Raw genomic sequence first — 23258 nt, forward strand, 5'->3', positions numbered from 1 at the left:
ATAAATGCCGGCCTTGCCAGCGGCACCCACATCCCATGAACGAATTAAAAAAAAGAGGTGTCACGGTGATAAAACACGTTGAAGCTGTAGCGAGGGGCACGGAGAAATGGTGAGTTGTAGATTTTTATGAACATTGACAGGCAACGAAAGACCAGCTGCCTTATCAAGCCTGCTCTACACTCAAAGCAGATGGAGCATCATGACGAGACATTAACTAACCCACGTTCTCTTTGCAACCACGTGATCACGTGCTTCAAGTTCACAGTCAGTCTGTCACCTAAACCTGCCCTCCACATTTGCGAGGAATTGTGCGATGACGTTTGAATCATCAGAGGGGTGAAATTCCAATCTGGGCTAATTTCAGTGCCGACGTCAGCTGGACTATGAAGCAATGCTCCCTGCTTGAAACCTGTGCTGTTTGTCATTGCGTTTAGTTAGTAACAAACTAGGAAAGACTATGGGGGGTGCGAAATTGCCCCTCGCCCCAATGGGTGGGGGCGGGGGTGGGATGGGGGGGGGGGGGGGTGGTTAGCCATCCGGAGCCGGGACTTTTATCGTCCAGCCCGGAGGTCCCGCCACCGATGCGGAATTAGGCTGTGCACACCCCTCAAGGGAAGTGGCCTGCTGCCTCCGGTGTTCCGCTCCCTTTGAGCCAGCGTTAACTGGTTACGAGCGTTGACATTCGCTCGCGCCAGCCTCGCGGGGCAGTGAGGGGTCGGTGGCAGGGCGATGGTGTCATGGCCCAGGGCGCTAACCGCGCGGCGCGCCGCTGCTGGGACAGCGCCCCCACCCCACAAACCTCGGGGGAAATTTCTCAGGAGGCGGTAGCGCCCCCCCCCCCCCCGAGGCGAAAACTGCATTGCGCCCAATTAATGCCCCCCGGAGGCACAAAAAAAGGGCAATTTCTCAGGCGGCGATAGCGCCCCCCCTTCTCTCCAGGCGAATATTGCATTGCGGCCCCCGCAGGTGCTAACGGGGTGGATGAAAGGCCCAATTTCACCCCCTCGGGCTTCAAAACATGGGAAGGGGGGAAAACTTTCCGCTTCGGGGGCAATCGGCGAATCGAGTCAAAATTGTACCCGTTTTGTGACGTGGTTTTTTTCTGTTCATTCATTTGCATATCGCGGAACGCAAAATCTGCCATAAACCGGCGCAAACAGGCAGCGTTTTAAAATGTCTTTTTTTAATTTGCTTTTATTCGTTGATATAATTAAGAGTGGTAACTTAGAGCAATTTTATTAACACAGCTGAAAATGAGTTATCACAAAAAATAAGTATTTTTAATCACAGCTGGGAGAAACCCGATTGTAAAGGACTGAAATGACTTTTAAACAATATGCAGAATCATTTGTGAGTTATATTGGGTTAAAGTAGTAAGTTTTTTTAGTACATTTAAAAAGTACCTTGGAAAGCTTTTAACATGTGCCAATTTGTGTCCTTGCACCTAAAAGAACCAGTTTAATTTTTGGAGCTTTCTCGAAGCCCCACAAATGAGCACAGTTTGCAGAAACTCCCAATGGTGATGAATTCACCCTGGGGGGGTGATCAGTTTTAAGGGCAAGGGGGCTTCCAGAGCAATGTTTTTTAAACTTGTACAAAAGATCGCAGAAACTCAATTTGCGCTGAATGTAATTTGCAAACCTTTGTGTCTATTTTGGGCGAATTGAAGAAACTCTACACCATGGCCTTTACTCATCAGCCATTTCTAGTACACAGCACACAGCACACGGCTGTCAATCACACAAACATTTCCAGGTCAGAGGTTAACAGTCAAAGAATCTCTACTTAACTACTGATACCTCCATAGCCTCACCAATCTTTATCTCTGTAACCTCCTCCAGCCCTACAACTCTCCACAATCTCTATGTGTCATGTATTCAACTGTCATTGTAACCCATGTATAAGCTGACCTAAGTTGTACACCTTGAGAACACTGATCACAGGGGGCGAACTTGTGGGAGACACTCCTAACCTGGACTTTCAGGTATAAAAGGGGAAGCTCCACCCACCGTCCATCTCTTGAGGTCTTGGTAATAAAGGTAACTGGTCACAGAGTGACCTTCTCTCAAGTATGGGCCTCATGTGCATTTATACTGTATAGTAAGGACATATTATTGGCGATGAGAAGCTGGGATTTAAACCATGCGAGCATGGCCACAAGCAGCACAGAAGAGAGGCACTGTGTTGGTGGTGATTGGGACGACTTTATTGAGAGACTACAGCAAAGGTTTGTCACGAAGGAATGGTTGGGACAGGATTCGGCCGACAAACGCAGGGCTCATCTCCTGACAATTTGTGGATCCAGAACGTACTCCCTGATGAAGGACCTTCCAGCGCCAGAGAAGCCGACGGACAAGACGTTCGAAGAGCTCAGTAAGTTGATCGGGGAACACCTTAAACCGGCGAGCAGCATGCACATGGCGAGACGATTTTACATGCACCGACGGCGAGAAGGTCAAAGCGTTCCAGACTTCGTGGCAGACCTCCGGCGACTGGCGAGCCTATGTAAGTTCCCAGATGCATGCAGAGCGGAGATGCTGCGAGACTTTTTTATTGAGGGCATCGGGCATGCTGGGGTTTTCAGGAAACTGATTTGAGGCTAAAGACTTGATAGCCCAGCCAATTATCTCAGGGGAGGAAGAGACCAGAATGATTTACGGCAAAAATCTTGGCTCAAATGCGACAAACTACCAGGGAGTCAACATTGTTAACGTGGCACACAGTTCTCTAGGTAGACAAGGGCAATCGGACATACAGTCAAACCCAAAGGGGGAATTCAACAGAGACAATGGCTAGCTGAACGGCGATTCATGCCATTGCAATGGACAATGCGGCCAGTAATGGGGCCATCAACACCTGTCAATGGTGTGTTTAAGGACAGTTACAGAGACAGTCAGAGACGATCGACTGATAATGGACCTTTTGTTTCCAACAATGGGGCCTCTAGCTCATGCTGAAGGTGTGGAGGCAAACACCCAGCCAGAGTTTGCAGGTATCAGCAATATACCTGCAGAAAATGCAACGTCAGCGGTCACTTGGCACGAATGTGCAGGAAGCCTGCAGCCAGGTTGATGGACGAGGAAGACGGGTCCAATGTAAGCCCTACAAGGCCAAATGAATACTGGGGGAAATCGCTGGAAGCTGAAGTTCAGCGAGTTCATGTGGAGCACATATACAGTTCATATACCAGTATGCCACTGATAATGATGAAAGTGCTCCTCAATGGCATCCCAGTATTAATGGAGCTGGACACGGGGGCCAGCCAGTCCCTGATGAGTATCAAACAGTTCGAAAGGTTGTGGGTGTCCAAGGCCAGGAGGCCAAAATTATTGCCGATTGACGCACTGCTACGGACATATACAAAGGAGATCATTCCGGTGCTAGGCAGCGCCCATGGTAGTCGTGACCCACAAACATTCGGAGAACAGGTTGCCACTCTGGATTGCACGACTGGGGAGAAGTTGGCTTGCTGTCATGAACTGGAAATGGGGCGATGTCAATGCAATTTCTTCCGTGGAGCGAGTATCATGCTCACAGGTCCTGGACAAATTTGACTCATAATTTCAACCCGGCATCGGCAATTTCATGGGGACCAAGGTAGTGATTCACATAAACCCGGACGCCAGGCCAGTACACCACAAGGCCAGAGCGGTGCCATACGTGATGCGGGAAAAAATAGAATGCGAATTGGACCGACTGCTGAAGGAAGGCAGCATCTCATCAGTCGAATTCAGTGACTGGGTGAGCCCGATTGTGCCGGTGCTCAAGGCGGATGGGTCGGTCAGGGTATGTGGCGATTACAAGGCCACCATCAATCGGGTGTCACTCCAAGACCAGTACCGCTACCGAGAGCAGAGGACCTCTTTGCGACGCTATCCGGTGGCAAACTTTTTTCAAAATTGGACCTGACCTCAGCTTACATGACCCAGGAGCAGGCGAGTGAGTCGAAGAAGCTGACCACCATCACAACACATAAGGGGTTGTTTGAGTACAACAGATGTCCATTCGAGATTTGTTCGGCCGCCGCGATCTTTCAGCGAAATATGGAAAGTCTCCTCAAGTCGATTCCAAGGACGGTGGTTTTTCAAGTCGACATCCTCATTACGGGTCGCGATACTGAAGAACACCTCCACAACCTGGAGGAGGTGCTACACAGACTGGACCGGGTAGGGCTGAGACTGAAAAAGGCGAAGTGTGTCTTCTTCGCTCCAGAGGTAGAATTCCTGGGGAGGAGGGGAGCAGCAGACGGGATCAGACCTACTGCGTCCAAAACGGAAGCGATCCAGAGAGCACCCAGACCCCATAACACGACAGAGCTGTGGTTCATTCCTGGAGCTCCTGAACTATTTTGGCAACTTTCTTCCCAAATTGAGCACGCTGCTAGAACCGCTACACCTGCTCCTATGCAAAGGGTACAATTGGGTCTGGGGGGACAGCCAGGAAAGGGCTTTTGATAGAGCACAAAATTTGTTGTGCTCCAACAAACTGTTAGCATTATATGACACGTGTAAGAAACTAGTTTTAACGTGCGATGCGTCGTCCTATGGTGTTGGGCGTGTGTTGCAGCATGTCAATGCCAATGGTCAGTTACAGCCGGTAGCTTATGCCTCCAGAAGTCTGTCCCAGGCAGAAAGGGGCTACGGGATGGTAGAAAAGGAAGCGCTAGCATGTGCATATGCAGTCAAAAAAAACCAGTACCTGTTTGGCAGGAAATTTGAGCTGGAGACAGATCACCAACCCCTATCGTCCCTTTTGGCTGACAACAAGGCCATAAATGCGAATGCATCAGCCCGCATACAGGGGTGGGCACTTACGTTAGCCGCCTATGACTACACAATTCGGCACAGACCGGGCACTGAAAACTGTGCCGCTGCACTCAGCAGGCTCCCACTAGCCACCACTGAGGGGGCAACTGAGCATGATGCTGAGATGGTCATGGCTGTTGAAGCTTTCGAAAGCGAAGGCTCGCTCGTGACAGCCCGTCAGATTAAAGTCTGGACAAATAAAGACCCGCTACTGTCTTTAGATAAGAAATGTGTCCTGAATGGGGACTGGGCAACCATGTACGGGGCATGCCCTGAGGAGTTTAAACCATTTCATAGGCGCAAAGATGAAATCTCGATTCAGGCCGATTGCCGACTGTGGGGAAACCGAGTAGTCATGCCCCAGAAGGGCAGAGAGGTGTTTATCAGAGAACTTCACAATGAGCACCCGGGCATTGTCATGATGAAGGCAATTGCCAGGTCACATGTTTGGTGGTCAGGGATAGATGCAGACCTGGAACTTTGTGTTCGCAGGTGCAGCACGTGTGCTCAGCTGGGCAACGCACCCAGGGAACATCCCCTCAGTCCCTGGTCCTGGCCCGCCAAGCCATGGTCACGCATCTCTTGGACTACGCAGGTCCTTTCATGGGAAAAATGTTTTTGGTTGCAATAGAGGCCTACTCCAAATGGATTGAGTGTGCCATTTTAAATTCAATCCTCTGCCACGTTAGAAAGTCTACGGGCAATGTTCGCCGCCCATGGTCTACCGGATGTCTTTGTCAGCGACAATGCCCTGTGCTTCACAAGCACTGAATTCCAGGACTTCATGGCTAGCAATGGAATCAACCATGTCAGAACGGCACTGTTCAAACCGGCCTCAAACGGCCAGGCAGAACGAGCAGTGCAGCTAATGAAACAGGGGGTACTCAGAATCCAAGGGGGTTCCCTACAAAACCGCTTATCACACCTCCTGTTGGCCAATAGATCCCGACCACACTCGCTCACAGGGGTTCCACCCGCGGAGCTGCTAATGAAAAGGACGCTCAAAACCAGGTTAATCCTTATACACCCTACTATGAAAGAAATTGTTGAGAGCAGGGCTCAGTCACAATGTGACTACCATGACAGGAATGCGAGGGCACGATGTATTGATGTCAAATGACCCTGTTTTTGTCCTTAATTACGCTGCATGTTCCAAATGGCTTGCGGGCACTGTGATTGCCAAAGAGGGGAATAGGGTTTTGGTAGTTAAACTTACCAATGGACAAATCTGCCATAAACACGTGGATCAAACTAAAAGGAGGTTCAGCCACCCCATAGAAGAAGCAGAGGAAGAACCCGATATAGAGTTCACTCCACCACAGGTGACCGAACACCGGAACCAAAGGGAGGAGAGCCCAGTCACTGTGGGCAGTCCGGACAGGCCTGAGGCACCGCAAACAGCAGACACTCAGGCCAGCGCCCAACAACCGGAGCCCCAACTCAGGCGCTCTACAAGGGAGCGTAAACCACCAGAGACTCAACCTGTGATCCCAATAGGACTTTGGGGGGGAGGTAATGTCATGTATTCAGCTGTCACTGTAGCTCATGTATAAGCTGACCTAAGTTGTACACCTTGAGAACACTGACCACAAGGGACAAGCTTGTGGGAGACACTCCTAACCTGGAATATCCGGTATAAAAGGGGAAGTTCCACCCACCGTCTGTCTCTTGAGGTCTTGGTAACTGGTCACAGAGTGATCTTCTCTCAAGTTTGGTCCTCGTGTGCATTTATACTGTATAGTAAGGACATATTACTATGCTCCTCCAATTCTGGCCTCTTGCGCCTCCCCAATTTTTATTGCTCCACCATTGGTGGCTGTGTCTTCAGCTGCTTAGACCCTAAGCTCTGGAAACCTCCTCGCCTGACTTTCCTCCCTTAAGACGTTCCTGTAGTCCTATCTCTTTGCCTAAAGTGTTAGTCTGACCCAATAACTCCTTGTGTGGCTCGGTGTCAAATTTTTGTCTGATAACACTTCTGTGTTATCTGTATAAATGTCAGCTGTTTTTACCTGTATAAATGTCAGCTGTTTTTGTTGGTGGAACAAATTTACAGAAATATTGATGGAAGATACTGACTTATTCCACTAAAAATTAAAAAGGTAGGGGACTAGAAATTGGCCTCGTTAGCGTCTCCCGGTTTCACCTCCTGGGGGAGGGGTAACACGGCGCTAACGACTTACTGACCGGGCTTGGCGAGATGAATGACTCCCGCTAACTTGGCGGCAGGTTTGCAACGGCAGTAAGACATTGTGCATTGTTCTCCTTCGCTCGGAGATCGTGACCTCATCGCCGTGCGCATCGCTCCGATCGCGCCCCAGACCCGAACTTTGGTTCCGCCCCCTGCATCATCACCGTGCGCATTACCCCGGTAGTGCTCCGGATCGGAACTTGGGGTCCGGCCCCTGTAGCATTGCCGGGTGAAAACACCAGCAGCTGCAGGAGGTGTTGATCGGGAGGCCGGGCAGTTCGAGGTGAAAGTTAACGGCGAGGTTGCTGAGGCAAGTGTAACAAGATGTTCAAATTAATATTTTTAATTTTTTTCACTCCTCTTTGTCCGCAGTCGATCAGCCCGGCTCTGCTGCAGTGCCTGGGGCTGATCGTGCCGGATCGCGGGAGTGCGGGGGCTGATCGCTGGATCGCGGGAGTGCGTGGGGCTGATCGCCGGATCGCGGGAGTGCGTGGGGCTGATCGCCGGATCGTGGGAGTGCGTGGGGCTGATCGCTGGATCGCGGGAGTGCGTGGGGCTGATCGCCGGATCGCGGGAGTGCGTGGGGCTGATCGCCGGATCGCGGGAGTGCGTGGGGCTGATCGCCGGATCGCGGGAGTGCGTGGGGCTGATCGCTGGATCGCGGGAGTGCGTGGGGCTGATCGCCGGATCGCGGGAGTGCGTGGGGCTGATCGCCGGATCGCGGGAGTGCGTGGGGCTGATCGCCGGATCGCAGGAGTGCGTGGGGATGATCGCCGGATCGCGGGAGTGCGTGGGGCTGATCGTCGGATCGCGGGAGTGCGTGGGGCTGATCGCCGGATCGCGGGAGTGCGTGGGGCTGATCGCCGGATCGCGATCGCGGGAGTGCGTGGGGCTGATCGCCGGATCGCGGGAGTGCGTGGGGCTGATCGCCGGATCGCAGGAGTGCGTGGGGCTGATCGCCGGATCGCGGGAGTGTGTGGGGCTGATCGCTGGATCGCGGGAGTGCGTGGGGATGATCGCCGGATCGCGGGAGTGCGTGGGGCTGATCGCCGGATCGCGGGAGTGCGTGGGGCTGATCGCCGGATCGCAGGAGTGCGTGGGGCTGATCGCCGGATCGCGGGAGTGCGTGGGGCTGATCGCTGGATCGCGGGAGTGCGTGGGGCTGATCGCTGAATCGCAGGAGTGCGTGGGGATGATCGCCGGATCATGGGAGTGCGTGGGGCTGATCGCTGAATCGCGGGAGTGCGTGGGGATGATCGCCGGATCATGGGAGTGCGTGGGGCTGATCGCCGGATCGCGGGAGTGCGTGGGGATGATCGCCGGATCATGGGAGTGTGTGGGGCTGATGGGGCTGAATCGCGGTAGTGCGTGGGGGTGATCGCCCGATCATGGGAATGCGTGGGGCTGATCGCCGAATCGCGGGAGTGCGTGGGGCTGATTGGGCCGAATTGCGGGAGTGCGTGGGGCTGATCGCCGGATCGCGGGAGTGCGTGGGGCTGATCGCCGGATCGCTGGAGTGCGTGGGGCTGATCGCCGAATCGTGGGAGTGCGTGGGGTTGATCGCCGGATCGTGGGAGTGCGTGGGGCTGATCGCCGGATCGTGGGAGTGCGTGGGGCTGATCGCCGGATCGTGGGAGTGCGTGGGGCTGATCGCCGAATCGTGGGAGTGCGTGGGGCTGATCGCCGGATCGCGGGAGTGCGTGGGGCTGATCGCCGGATCGCGGGAGTGCGTGGGGCTGATCGCCGGATCGCGGGAGTGCGTGGGGCTGATCGCCGGATCGCGGGAGTGCGTGGGGCTGATCGCTGGATCGCGGGAGTGCGTGGGGCTGATCGCCGGATCGCGGGAGTGCGTGGGGCTGATCGCCGGATCGCAGGAGTGCGTGGGGCTGATCGCCGGATCGCGGGAGTGCGTGGGGCTGATCGCTGGATCGCGGGAGTGCGTGGGGATGATCGCCGAATCGCGGGAGTGCGTGGGGCTGATCGCTGAATCGCGGGAGTGCGTGGGGATGATCGCCGGATCATGGGAGTGCGTGGGGCTGATCGCCGGATCGCGGGAGTGCGTGGGGATGATCGCCGGATCATGGGAGTGTGTGGGGCTGATGGGGCTGAATCGCGGTAGTGCGTGGGGGTGATCGCCCGATCATGGGAATGCGTGGGGCTGATCGCCGAATCGCGGGAGTGCGTGGGGCTGATTGGGCCGAATTGCGGGAGTGCGTGGGGCTGATCGCCGGATCGCGGGAGTGCGTGGGGCTGATCGCCGGATCGCGGGAGTGCGTGGGGATGATCGCCGGATCATGGGAGTGTGTGGGGCTGATGGGGCTGAATCGCGGTAGTGCGTGGGGGTGATCGCCCGATCATGGGAATGCGTGGGGCTGATCGCCGAATCGCGGGAGTGCGTGGGGCTGATTGGGCCGAATTGCGGGAGTGCGTGGGGCTGATCGCCGGATCGCGGGAGTGCGTGGGGCTGATCGCCGGATCGCTGGAGTGCGTGGGGCTGATCGCCGAATCGTGGGAGTGCGTGGGGTTGATCGCCGGATCGTGGAAGTGCGTGGGGCTGATCGCCGGATCGTGGGAGTGCGTGGGGCTGATCGCCGAATCGTGGGAGTGCGTGGGGCTGATCGCCGGATCGCGGGAGTGCGTGGGGCTGATTGGGCCGGATCGCGGGAGTGCGTGGGGATGATCGCCGGATCGCGGGAGTGCATGGGGCTGATGGGGCTGGATCGCGGGACTGTTGGGGACCAGCTCACTGGCCCCAATGCAGACCTTGCATCGATGGCCCGTCCCTTTAGGGAAGGGAAGGAGCCTCGGATCGCGGCAGCGCTGCACGGCCCATTGTTCAGCGTTACTCCACCAGCACACTGCTTGCGTCCTGTAGTGCTCCACTCCCTTCCTGGAGCGCTAACACCAAATTTACAGAAAGCTGAAAATTAGCCTGATGCTAATTTTTGCAGCTTTCAAAAGTCAGTGCCCTAAATGAGGCTTTCCCGAATTTCTCCCCAGAGATTTTGTTTCGAAGTCAATCCAGGTAGTGGAGAAAGAGTCAGCACATTACCGACTGCAAACGTGCTCTTCTATTAGACAGAAAGAAAAGCTTGCATTTATATAGCGCCTTTCACGACCACCAGATGTCTAAAAAGCGCTTTACAGCCAATGAAGTATTTTTGGAGTGTAGTCACTGTTGTAATGTGGGAAACATGGCAACCAATTTGCGCACAGCAAGCTCCCACAAACAGCAATGCAATAATGACTAGATAATCTGTTTTGTTATGCTATTTGAGGGATAAATATCAACCAGGACACCGGAGATAACTCCCCTGCTCTTCTTCGAAATAGTGCCATGGGATCATTTACCTCCTCCTGAGAGAGCAGACGGTGCTTCGGTTTAACGTCTCATCCGAAAGACGGCACCTCCGACAGTGTAGCACTCCCTCAGCACTGCGCTGGAGTGTCAGCCTCGGTTTTTTATGTGTTCAAGTTCCTGGAGTGGGACTTCAACCCAAAACATTGTGACTCAGAGGTAATTGAGGTGCCCACTGAGTCACAGTTGACACTTTATTAGCTGAGCGTTGATTAGCGCTGAACTTTGCATCATCACCAGACCGACTGAGACACACTCTTCCCTCTTCCTGGAGCTGTGAGCACTCAACAAAGGGAGGCTGCACGGATACAAGTCCCTCGGGTGCATGCCCAAGTGCAACCAAAGAGAATAGGGAAGAGAGGACGAGTACATTCCACATAATAGCTTTTGCCCGAGGCGATATCTCGAGCTGGCTGCCAAGCAAGCTGTATTTTTCAGGCCACAATTTAAAATTAGAAGTTATTTTCGTTCTATGTTCCAGCTTACCACAGCTGTCCATCAGAGACTGCGGCCTTGCCAACAAATACCAGAGGGTTGCCAAATCTGGTTGGACGTATTCCTGGAGGTTTCATAGCGATCTCCCACTTGTGGGAATGGGAGCATCGTGGATACGTTACTGGACTAGTAATTCAGTGTACTTGGACCCATGGTAGCTGGGGAATTTAAATTCAGTTAATTACATAAATATGAAATGAAAAGCTAGTAACTGTTAATGGTGACCATATAATTACCAGATTGTTAGAAAATCTCATCTGGTTCACTAATGTTCTTTACAATTTAAATCATGGCTCAGTGGGTAACATACTCATCTCTGGGTCAGAAGGTTGTGGGTTCAAATCCCACTCCAGAGACCTGAGCACACAAATCGAGGTTGACACGGGAGTGCTGCACTGTCGGAGGTGGCCGTCTTTCAGATAAGATGTTAAACGGAGATCCCGTCTGCCCTCTCAAGTGGACGTAAAAGATCCCACGGCATTATTTTGAAGAAGAGCAGGGGAGATATCCCCAATGTCCTGGCCAATATTTATCCCTCAATCAACATAACAAAAACAGTTTATCTGGTCATTATCACCTTGGTGTTTGTGGGAGCTTGCTATGCGCATATTGGCTTCCGTGTTTCCTACCATCGTCATCATAGTCGAGGATGACTTGCTTCCACATTAAACAAGGGTTCTCAGATGTCTGTTAAATCTGGTGCGGGAGCTAAAGTCGCAGGTTGGCCAGACGGTGGTTGAAAGTATGTTGGTTGAAGTGTCGGTTTGTTGAAGTGCTTGGGTTGTCAGGCGCTCCTTCCGCCATGTGCACTCGGTCTCCGCTTGCTCCCGGCGAAGAGACTCGAGATGTTCGACGCCCTCACGGATTATTCTCTTCCATTTGAGCGACCTTACGCCAGTGATTCTTTCCCACATTTCAACAGTGACTGCACTCCAAAAGTGCTTCATTGGCTGTAAAGCACTTTCAGATGCCCGGTGCTCATGGAGGGTGCTATAGAAATCCAAGTCTTTCTTTTTTAGGGAAGGCAATCTGCCATCCTTACCTGGTCTGGCCTATATGTGACTCCAGACCCACAGCAATTTAGTTGTCTCTTAACTGACCCTCTGAAATGGCCCAGCGAGACACTCAGTTGTATTCAAGAAGACGGCTCACCACCACCTTTCAAGGGCAATTAGGGATGGGCAATAAATGCTGGCCTTGCCAGCGACGCTCACATCCCGTGAATGAATAACAAAAAAACTTCCAACGGGCTTGAATAGTCAAATAGTCTTTTTCTTTCCCCATTTCCAATATTCCTTTAATTAAGAGACAAAAGTATTAAAAGAATATGAAAAAAAAAACATATTGTTTTCAATGCCCCCATGATTTTCAACCATGCTGCATAGAAGCATAGAAACATAGAAACATAGAAACATAGAAATTTACAGTGCAGGAGGCCATTTCGGCCCATCGTGTCCGTGCTGGCCGACAAAGAGCCGCACGGCCCTTGGTCAACAGTCCTGAAGGTTACATATAAACCTATGAACAATGACGGAAAGGCAAAGAGCACCCAGCCATTTTAACCAATAAGGGAATTAAGGGTTACGGGGAGCAGGCGGGTAAGTGGAGCTGAGTCCACGGCCAGATCAGCCATGATCTTGTTGAATGGCGGAGCAGGCTCGAGGGGCTAGATGGCCTACTCCTGTTCCTAATTCTTATGTTCTTATGTTCTTATGTAGCCCAACCAGTTTGCCTCACACAATTGCGACACCCCTTATACTGGAAACATCTACACTCCACCCCAACTGGAGCCATGTGATCTCCTGGGAGAGGCAAAAAACAGATAAAAATCTAGGTCAATTTAGGGAGAAAAAATCTGGGAAAATTCCTCTCCGACCCATCCAGGCGATTGAAACTAGTCCAGAAGATAACCCTGGCCGTATTCTATTCCCTGCAGTACTTACCATTATATCTGCACCAAAAGATCATCTAGTCTAATTCCAATTACCACTCTAGATCTGTAACGCTGCAGGTTCCTGCACTTTAAGCGCCCATCCAACCATCTCTTAAAAGTGGTGAGGGTTTCTTCTAGGCAGTGTCCAGGACATGAATCTTCCAATCCCGGAGACTCCAGGGCAATTCAGGAGGGTTGGCAATCCTAACACACTAGAGAGCAGATCTTAAGGGATGCCCACCTGGTCTGAAAATGGTGTCGGTTCATTTACCGCCCTGATTACGCCGCCATCTTGGGAAGGGTCCTAAGAAGGGCGGCCAAAGCCGCCTGCCTGTTTCAGCTGGGGTGCCATATGTAATATGCAAATCAGGAATGGTGGGGCCAGGAAGAGCAGGAGGGCTTTGGGTTTTTTTCTTGCCTCTTGCAGGAAATGACATGGCTGCAGGGGAGGAGGAGATGGGGGAAAGATGGGTAGGAAATGTCGAGTCACGATGCTCCTCTCACCATGAGTGCGGGGCAGGCTCGATGGGCCAGTCGGATAAGACGTCATTTCCGTATATTAGGGAGTCCCTTCTGCCGGTTCAATATCTCCGGAGTCCCTTCGGCTGGTTTGACGGGGACAGGCGTGGGCAGGTGTGGAGTCCTTTCGGCCCGGGATGGGCTCCGCCGGTGCAGAGTCCTTTCGGCCAGGGACAAAATCGGCCGGCACGGGGTCCCTTCGGCCAGGGACAGAATTGGCCGGCGTTCAACCGGCGAAGTGACTCCTGGCCGGCGTTGAACCGGCAGAAGGGACCGAGGCAGAGGCGTTCAACCCAACGTCTTATACACCCAACCGACTTTTAATTAATTTTTAAACTTTTAATCAACCTTTAAACTTATTTAAACAATTTGGGAGAATTTTTAAAACTCACATTTTAGACTCTTATTCGAAATACTTTAAAAAAATCTATTATTAATCTACGTTGTTGACTTTTTAACAAATTTCAGAAACTTTTTAAACAAATTGGGAATTTTTATCAACTTTTAACTTTTAAAATAACTTTGGAAGTCACCTTCCTAATGCCTGCCCCCCAACCTAGCCTTGGGCCATCCACCATCAATGGCTCTACTCGGCACCGAGCTTGTGGCCAACACTTCGCCGTAGGCAATTAGGCTTATAGAGCTGTGCCTGGTCTCCAGTTGTCTTGAACCCCCTTGCCACTGGACCAAGACCTTGTTCAACTAAGCCCGTCTAGTTGCCGGTGTGCAGCGGCCACCCCACGTTAAAAGAACTCACGCGCAGGCATCTTCCACTTCGCTAATATGAAGTTCGGGACCCGGAACGTCAGGGCCCTCATGGACAATCCCAACAGCAACAGTCCGGAACGCCGCAGCGTGATAGTTGCCCGGGAACTCAGACATTTTGACATCGACATCGCCGCCCTAAGCTAGACCCGGCGAGCAGGGGAAGGCCAGTTGAAGGAACGCGTTGGAGGTTACACCTTCTTCTGGAAAGGGAAACCAGAGGCAGAACGCCGCCTTCATGGAGTCGGCTTTGCCGTCAAGAATGAGCCGGTCAACCGCCTCAAAGAGTCCCCCTGTGGGGTTCACGAATGCCTCATGACTCTTCGTATTACCTTATCCCGGAACCAATGCGCCAGAGTCATCAGTGCGTATGCCCCTACGCTCGATGCAACGGATGAGGCTAAAGAGAGATTTTATTCCAACCTTGAGTCATCCTTGTCCCGCGTCCCCACAGATGACAAATTGATCCTCCTGGGTGATTTTAATGCCAGGGTCGGCAAAGACACAGCCCTCTGGGGAGGCGTAATTGGCAGAGATGGGGTAGGGAAAGCCAACTCCAGCGGTACCCTGCTCCTGACAAAATGTCTAGAACATGAACTCCTCATCACCAACATCCTGTTCTGCCAGAGGGACAAATACAAAGTATCCTGACAACACCCTCGCTCCAAACACTGGCACCTGCTTGACGAAATCATCATCTGAGTCAGAGATCGCAAGGATGTGCGCATCACCCGCGCCATGACAGGAGCTGACGACTGCTGGACGGACCACCGCCTAATCCGATCCATCATCAACATTAACATTGCCCCAAAGCAGGGGACAGCAGAAGCAGTTCCACAAAAAAGTTAATGCCGGGGCACTTAGAGACCCAGCTAAGAGAGCCCTGTACAGCCAGCATCACACAGCCAATCTGGCGTGCTTGATGACCCTGAGATGCTGAATGCCCACAGCGCTTGGTCTGTCCTCCAGGCCTCTATAACCAGTGCCTGTGAAGTGACATTGGTCACTCAACCAGAAAACATCAGGACTGGTTTGATGAAAATGGTCAGGAGATCGAAGAACTAATAGATCGCAAGCGCAAAGCATTTCTGAGCCTCAAGCAACAACCCAATTCGGGAGCTGCGAAACAACGTTACAGACGGCTCAAGGCTCAGGTCCAACAAAAAAAAAGGGACCTAAAGAACAGATGGTGGATGGAGAAAGCACAGGAGATACAACAACTGGTCGACAGCCACGATATGCGAGGATTCTTCACTGCAGTCAAGGCCACCTACGGTCCAAACTCCCAAGGCCCCACCCCACTCCTGGCCAAGAACGGGGAACACTCATCGAGGAAACCGAGGCTGTCAGGGTCCGATGGCAGGAGCACTTTGAAGATCTCCTCAATCGAGACTTTGCCTTTGACTTGAGTGCTCTCGACTCCATCCCGCAGCATGCGACCCGCCATCAGCTCAGTGAAACTCCACCGTTGCACGAGGTAGGCAAAGCCATAAAACAGCTGAAGAATAACAAGGCTACGGGTGCGGATGGAACCCCTGCTGAGGCGCTAAACTATGGCGGAGAGGCGCTGTTGGCACGGATACATGACCTCATCTCTCTCATTTGGAGGGAGGAGAGCATGCTGGGGTATCTCAGAGATGCAGTGATTGTGACCATTTTTAAAAAAGGGGATAAGTCCGACTGCGACAACTACAGGGGAATCTCCCTGCTATCAGCCACAGGGAAAGTTGTCGCTACAGTTCTCCTCAATCGCCTTCTCCCTGTGGCCAAAGAGCTCCTCCCGGAATCACAATGCGGATTTCGTTCCCTACGGGGCACAACAGACATGGTCTTTGCAGCGTGCCAGTTGCAGGAAAAATGCAGGGAGCAGCGCCAGCCCTTATACATGGCCTTTTTCGATCTTACAAAGGCCTTTGCCACTGTCAACCGCGAGGGTCTATGGAGCGTCCTCCTCCATTTCGGATGCCCCCAAAAATTTGTCAACATCCTTTGGCTGCTTCACGATGACATGCAGGACTTGATCCTTACCAACGGATCCATTACAGACCAAATTCACGTCTGGACCGGGGTCAACCCAGGGCTGCGTCATCGCTCCAACCCTCTTCTCAATCTTCCTCGCTGCCACGCTCCACCTCACAATCGACAAGCTCCCCGCTGGAGTGGAATTAAACTACAGAACCAGTGGGAAGCTGTTTAACCTACGCCGCCTCCAGGCTAGGCCCAAGATCACCCCAAACTCTGTCATTGAGCTGCTGTATGCGGATGACACCTGCGTCTGCGCACATTCAGAGGCTGAACTCCAGGATATAGTCAATGTATTCACTGAAGCATATGAAAGCATGGGCCTTACACTTAACATCCGTAAGACAAAGGTCCTCCACCAGCCTGTCACCGCCGCACAGCAATGCCCCCAGTCATAGAAACATAGAAACATAGAAAATAGGTGCAGGAGCAGACCATTCAGCCCTTCTAGCCTGCACCGCCATTCAATGAGTTCATGGCTGAACATGAAACTTCAGTACCCCCTTCCTGCTTTCTCGCCATACCCCTTGATCCCCCGAGTAGTAAGGACTTCATCTAACTCCCTTTTGAATATATTTAGTGAATTGGCCTCAACTACTTTCTGTGGTAGAGAATTCCACAGGTTCACCACTCTCTGGGTGAAGAAGTTTCTCCTCATCTCGGTCCTAAATGGCTTACCCCTTATCCTTAGACTGTGACCCCTGGTTCTGGACTTCCCCAACATTGAGAACATTCTTCCTGCATCCAACCTGTCCAAACCCATCAGAATTTTAAATGTTTCTATGAGGTCCCCTCTCACTCTTCTGAACTCCAGTGAATACAAGCCCAGTTGATCCAGTCTTTCTTGATAGGTCAGTCCCACCATCCCGGGAATCAGTCTGGTGAATCTTCGCTGCACTCCCTCAATAGCAAGAACATCCTTCCTCAAGTTAGGAGACCAAAACTGTACACAATACTCCAGGTGTGGCCTCACCAAGGCCCTATACAACTGTAGCAACACCTCCCTGCCCCTGTACTCAAATCCCCTCGCTATGAAGGCCAACATGCCATTTGCTTTCTTAACCGCCTGCTGTACCTGCATGCCAACCTTCAATGACTGATGTACCATGACACCCAGGTCTCGCTGCACCTTCCCCCTTCCTAATCTGTCACCATTCAGATAATAGTCTGTCTCTCTGTTTTTACCACCAAAATGGATAACCTCACATTTATCCACATTTTACTTCATCTGCCATGCATTTGCCCACTCACCTAACCTATCCAAGTCACTCTGCAGCCTCATAGCATCCTCCTCGCAGCTCACACTGCCACCCAACTTAGTGTCATCCGCAAATTTGGAGATACTACATTTAATCCCCTCGTCTAAATCATTAATGTACAATGTAAACAGCTGGGGCCCCAGCACAGAACCTTGCGGTACCCTACTAGTCACTGCCTGCCATTCTGAAAAGTACCCATTTACTCCTACTCTTTGCTTCCTGTCTGACAACCAGTTCTCAATCCATGTCAGCACACTACCCCCAATCCCATGTGCTTTAACTTTGCACATTAATCTCCTGTGTGGGACCTTGTCGAAAGCCTTCTGAAAGTCCAAATGTACCACATCAACTGGTTCTCCTTTGTCCACTTTACTGGAAACATCCTCAAAAAATTCCAGAAGATTTGTCAAGCATGATCTCCCTTTCACAAATCCATGCTGACTTGGACCTATCATGTCACCATTTTCCAAATGCGCTGCTATGATATCCTTAATAATTGATTCCATCATTTTATCCACTACTGAGGTCAGGCTGACCGGTCTATAATTCCCTGCTTTCTCGCTCCCTCCTTTTTTAAAAAGTGGGGTTACATTGGCTACCCTCCACTCGATAGGAACTGATCCAGAGTCAATGGAATGTTGGAAAATGACTGTCAATGCATCCGCTATTTCCAAGGCCACCTCCTTAAGTACTCTGGGATGCAGTCCATCAGGCCCTGGGATTTATCGGCCTTCAATCCCATCAATTTCCCCAACACAATTTCCCGACTAATAAAGATTTCCCTCAGTTCCTCCGCCTTACTAGACCCTCTGACCCCTTTTATATCCGGAAGGTTGTTTGTGTCCTCCTTAGTGAATACTGAACCAAAGTACTTGTTCAATTGGTCTGCCATTTCTTTGTTCCCCGTAATGACTTCCCCTGATTCTGACTGCAGGGGACCTACGTTTGTCTTTACTAACCTTTTTCTCTTTACATACCTATAGAAACTTTTGCAATCCGCCTTAATGGTCCCTGCAAGCTTTTTCTCGTACTCCATTTTCCCTGCCCTAATCAAACCCTTTGTCCTCCTCTGCTGAGTTCTAAATTTCTCCCAGTCCCCAGGTTCGCTGCTATTTCTGGCCAATTTGTATGCCACTTCCTTGGCATTAATACTATCCCTGATTTCCCTAGATAGCCACGGTTGAGCCACCTTCCCTTTTTTATTTTTACGCCAGACAGGAATGTACAATTGTTGTCATTCATCCATGCGGTCTCTAAATGTCTGCCATTGCCCATCCACAGTCAACCCCTTCAGTATCATTCACCAATCTATCTTAGCCAATTCACGCCTCATACCTTCAAAGTTACCCTTCTTTAAGTTCTGGACCATGGTCTCTGAATTAACTGTTTCATTCTCCATCCTAATGCAGAATTCCACCATATTATGGTCACTCTTCCCCAAGGGGCCTCGCACAATGAGATTGTTAATTAATCCTCTCTCATTACACAACACCCAGTCTAAGATGGCCTCCCCCCTAGTTGGTTCCTCGACATATTGGTCTAGAAAACCATCCCTTATGCACTCCAGGAAATCCTCCTCCACCGTATTGCTTCCAGTTTGGCTAGCCCAATCTATGTGCATATTAAAGTCACCCATTATAACTGCTGCACCTTTATTGCATGCACTCCTAATTTCCTGTTTGATGCCCTCCCCAACATCACTACTACTGTTTGGAGGTCTGTACACAACTCCCACTAACGTTTTTTGCCCTTTAGTTTTCTGCAGCTCTACCCATATAGATTCCACATCATCCAAGCTAATGTCTTTCCTAACTATTGCATTAATCTCCTCTTTAACCAGCAATGCTACCCCACCTCCTTTTCCTTTTATTCTATCCTTCCTGAATGTTGAATACCCCTGGATGTTGAGTTCCCAGCCCTGATCATCCTGGAGCCACGTCTCCGTAATCCCAATCACATCATATTCACGGCGCGGCCCTCGACAATGTGGACCATTTCCCATATCTCGGGTACCTCTTATCAACAAAGGCAGACATTGATGCGGAGATTCAACATCGCCTCCACTGCGCCAATCAGCCTTTGGCCATCTGAGGAAAAGAGTGTTTGAAGACCAGGCCCTCAAATCTACCACCAAGCTCATGGTCTACAGGGCTGTAGTAATACCCGCCCTCCTGTATGGATCTGAGTCATGGACGATGTGTAGAAGGCACCTCAAGTCGCTGGAGATATATCACCAACGATGTCTCCGCAAGATCCTGCAAATCCCTTGGGAGGACAGGCGCACCAAAATCAGTGTCCTCGACCAGGTTAACATCCCCTGTATTGAAGCACTGACCACACTCGATCAGCTTCACTGGGCAGGCCACATAGTACACATGCCAGATACGAGACTCCCTAAGCAAATGCTTTATGCAGAGCTCCTTCATGGTAAACGAGCCAAAGGAGGACAGCAGAAACGTTACAAGGACACCCTCAAAGCCTCCCTGGTAAAGTGCGACATCACCACTGACACCTGGGAGACCCTGGCCGCAGACCGCCCGAGGTGGAGAAAGTGCATCCGGGAGGGCGTTGAGCTCTTCGAGTCTCAACGCAACGAAGCCAAACACAGGCAGCGGAAAGAGCACGCGGCAAACCAGCCCCACCGAACCCTTCGCTCGACAAATTTCTGTCCCACCTGTGACAGGCTCTCATATCGGATTGTTCAGCCATCAAAGGACTCACTTTGGGAGTGGAAGCAAGTCTTGCTCGATTCCAAGGGACTGCCTATGATGATATTAGGGAGATAGAGTGAATTAAAAAATAAATAAAGAAGAGGGTGTGGTGGAAAGATTATTACTGACCCAGAATTTCCTCGTAGCTCCTCCGCCTACCCCTCCCTGACTTCACCGGTGTAATGTATGCTCCTGTTTGTAGAGCTGTTGAGTTGGGTGTGGCTTAGCCAGTCACATGATGTTCACAAGACTCAATAAAACCCCAGCCAGTTGGGATCAGGGGATCCACGATGAGACGGGTGATTGTGAGCCTTATGGATGATCTGGTAATATGTAGTGTGATTGTTAAACCTTTGCTAATAAACCAACTAGTTCTTAATAGCAATGTGTGGCTATGAATTCTTAAACCAAAAACCCATGAAGCAAATACATTACAACCGGAAAGGCGGCGGAAACGCCAATTACGTGCAAATTGAGTGTTTCCACCGCACATCTGATGAAGTTGCACTGGAGGTGTAGGAGCAAGAGAAGCTCCACGGAAATTCTGGGCCACTGAAATTTCAGTACAGGAAGAGGCCACTGTTGGCTCTATTGTGTATGCAAGCACTCTCTTAATGACTCCACGAGGCAGGGGTATGGCACTTGAACTGTACAGACTGTAGTCCTTTATTGCAGTTCCTAGAGTGAGGACACCAAGAGGCGAGCTCCCTTTTATGCAGTGTACATGTGACCTTTAGGTCTCCAGCAGCAGCACCCTCTGGTGTACAGGTATGGTATATACAGGGTGAAGGTACCTTCAGGGCTCGTGTGACAGTACATCATTAACATGCATACATAACAACACTCCCCCCCAAGCCTTCCCCACGTGCTTATTGCCATGACATGGGGAGGTGATCAGTAGTGGGCTATGGGAGTTGTGGTGAGGGTTGTGTAGGTGCCAGGTGTGATCCCTGTGCTCGTGGCTGCACTCATCCATTCCCTACGCCCCCCCCCCACACAGAGACCATGTGGGTGTCACTGTTGGAGGATTCTGCAGTGGCGGAGTCAGTGAATGGGTAAGGTACATACAGTGTAGAATGGGTAGGTGGTGGCATTTGGTGGTGGGCAGGGCCACAGGGCTATGTGGCCTCCTTGTCCTCCATTGGTGCTGGAAGTCTGGTCATCCCAGGTTCCGCCGGGAAAGCTGGAGGGTACTGGCCTCTTGCTCCCGGTGCTGGCACTGGTGGCCAGGGAGGGTAGGGCCGATCTGGGGCAGGTTGCCAGTGGTGGTGACTGTGCTGCCCATTGACCGCTGTCCCTGCAGTGGGTCTGCTCCCACTGGTTGTGTGTGAGCCCTTCCTGGGGCATTACATTGGTCCCGAAAGCGCAGGCTACATGGTCGGGTAGCCCGCTAGACCTGGGTGTCTTCCACGGGGGATTTCCCTCTGGCATTGACATTATACATATCGAACCCGGTGTCATTTATCATTCTACTTTTAGCATACATGACACATTGGATCCGATCGCAAATAGTCGATTCAACGTTGTTATAACTCTTTCCACTTTCACATTTTGCACTTACAACGCTTTCTTGTGTATCGGTATCTGTGTACAGGGTTACATTTATCACATTAGCGTTTCTGGCATCCTTGTTCAACGGTACAAACTCGTTACTTACATCACTTTTAGCTTTGCCGGCATCACCATTTAACATTACATTCGTATACCTGCATTCATTTATAGTACTTTTAGCTTTAATACCATTGGCATCGCTGTGCCTAGAGTGGAACTGTCCCTTTAATTGTCTTGGGTTGCCGGTCTCCTTTAAGAGGGCCTTGCAATCTTTACCCCAATCTGGTTCACTGCTCGGTACCACATGTTGCTCCTTCAACGCTGCCCCTCGTAGTCTGATCACGGCCATCTTGATTCCAGGTTCGTCGCCTCATGGTGCAGGTGCCATCTTCTCTCTCCGTGAGGTAGGCTGCAGTGATCCTTTTCTCCCCAGGTTCTGCCACGGATGCCAGGAATCTACCTTCTACGCTGATCTTCTTCCTTCGGAGTCCTGCCACGGCCCGGAAGGTGAGGTCTTGTCGTTCGGGTTGGATCAGCTTGCCGCGGTGTTGTGCAGCCTGTGTCATCGCCACGCAGTCAAGCTGGACGGTAGGATTTCTAGGTGCTGCGATGGATCCAAGTTTGGGGCCACGTGGGGTGTCGATCACCGGGGCCCGGAGGTCGCTCCGACCGAGTTGGACTTGCTTCATCCATCTTCTATCCAGCAGCGTTGGACCATCACCGGCAATGATCCACAAGGGGAGCTTGTGCATCGCACCGCCATGGGATACCTGGACTTCCACGCTGCCAATGACTGGGATGGTGCCATTTGTGTAGGTGAGCAGCTTTGCCTGGATTGGGGACAGTTTTGGTCATTCGGCGGGATTGTTCCAGAGTTTCTCAAAGGCCGTCTGATTCATCATCGACTGGCTCGCCCCTGTGTCGATCTCCATCGAGACTGGAACCCCATTGATTTCCACTTCCATTTTCCACGGGGAGCTCTCGGTGGAGCAGGTATATATTCCGTACTCTTCTTCCAGGGGCTGAGCAGCTTCACCTTCATCAGTGTCGGAGCCCAGGTGATCGGCCAACTCTTCAGCGACGCAGTGAGTAAAACTTTTTCTACACAATCGCTGAAGGTGACCTTTATTGTTGCAGCCTTTGCAAGTGTACTATTTGTATCGGCACTGGTGGGCCCTGTGGTTTCCTCCACAGCGCCAGCACGGGGCTAGCCGGTTGGCCCCATGTGGCGGACTCAGGGTTGCGGGACTCGGGGCAGCATTCTTGCCTCTGAAAGTCGCCATTCTGTTCACGGTACTCATCGGGTTGGAGTCCTGGGTGCGAGCCATCATCCTTTTGGAGTCACAGACCGAAACCATGAAGGCCTGGCTCACTTTGATTGCCTTCTGCAGGGTGACTGTTGTGTCCGCAGAGAGCAGTTTATGGAGCAGGCCCTCGTGGCCGATTCCAATAACGAAGATGTCCCTCAGTGCTTCGGTGAGGTGGTCGCCAAAATCACATGGTGCAGCCAATCTTCTTAGATCTGCAGCATATTTAGCAGTTTCTTAGCCTTCGGGCCGCCGGTGAGTGTAAAACCTGTGCCTGGCTATGAGGATGCTCTCTTTGGGTTTAAGTTGTTCCTGTGTTAAAATTACGAGCTCCGCATAGGTCTT

Source organism: Pristiophorus japonicus, chromosome 13 (assembly GCF_044704955.1).
Source record: "Pristiophorus japonicus isolate sPriJap1 chromosome 13, sPriJap1.hap1, whole genome shotgun sequence".
Taxonomy (NCBI): Eukaryota; Metazoa; Chordata; class Chondrichthyes; family Pristiophoridae; genus Pristiophorus; species Pristiophorus japonicus.